This window comes from Camelus ferus, chromosome 8 (assembly GCF_009834535.1).
Source record: "Camelus ferus isolate YT-003-E chromosome 8, BCGSAC_Cfer_1.0, whole genome shotgun sequence".
Classification (NCBI taxonomy): Eukaryota; Metazoa; Chordata; class Mammalia; order Artiodactyla; family Camelidae; genus Camelus; species Camelus ferus.
In genome coordinates this window covers 16,497,563-16,498,596 of record NC_045703.1, presented here as the reverse complement: position 1 = coordinate 16,498,596, position 1,034 = coordinate 16,497,563, and the positions used below count along the sequence as shown (strand labels likewise).

Below are 1,034 nucleotides of genomic sequence, written 5' to 3'. Positions count from 1 at the left end.
CAGTAAAATTTCAAGACAAGTTGGGAAAAAAATAACCTCTAGCCTTAGGGTAGGAAAAGTTGCAAAAGAAAGGAAAAAAAATAAAAAGAATCTGAAACAAAAGAAGAATCTTATTGTCTTAATAATAAAGGAGAGAAGCAGAGAAGGAAAGTGATAATCCCTCATTAGTGTCTGTCCATTAGAAATTTGATCGTAGCTCTAATGCACACACAAAATTTACCTTGGGTTTTTCAAAACATTTATCAAACAGTAGTTTCACGAATAAAATCAGAACATATTTATGATGGATGACTTTAATTCTTTTCAGAAAGAAATTGTTTTCTCAGGGTTCAGGTAATTGTTCGTTGTAAAAACAGCAGATGTAAACAGTGACAGCTGGCCATAAACTGAGCCTCCAAAACACAGGAAATTGGAGAGAATGATACGTTCTACATGGTCAAAATTAAAATGTATCTATTTTTCCATACAACAAAAGCTTATTTATGGGATTTTGACTTGTATATAAAGTTTTATTGACCCCAGGGACGATGTTACAAAGCAATGATCATAAACTGAGCAACTAAAACAATCTTAATGGCACACTCAAGCTGGAGCCAACCCCTCATTTGGAAAATGAATTTATATGCAAAATACGTCAATGAAACTTCAATAAGGGTGGGAGTATAGCTCAGTGGTAGAGCACATGCTTTGCATACAAGAGGTCCTGGGTTCAATCCTCAGTACTTTCACTAAAAAAAGAAAAAAGAAATTGCAATAGGGAAGTATTTGTGTGATCATTATCATTACTCTTTTGGAAACATCCCTTACAAAATAAATAATTGTAATAAGAAAAACTTGTGATGTCTTTAGAAATCTTAATTGCTCAATTAATTCCTCAAATACTATACTTCTACAATATAAATTTAAAATAAAGTTTATGAAAATACACAAACATTACTTTTGTGCAAAAAAAAAAATCACAGACCCTAAAAAGTTAGATCACCAAGAAAGCATTTCTTACCCTGTTAAGTGTCAGCCTTAGCCTCTGTGGCATA

At 32.3% G+C, this 1,034-nt stretch overlaps 1 non-coding gene across 1 annotated transcript; it reads left to right on the top strand.

The window, feature by feature from the left end:
• Positions 1-656: 656 nt before the first annotated feature.
• On the top strand, positions 657-728 carry TRNAA-UGC. Its single transcript has one exon. It is a non-coding gene; the product is annotated as a tRNA-Ala (tRNA).
• The last annotated feature ends 306 nt before the right edge of the window (positions 729-1,034 follow it).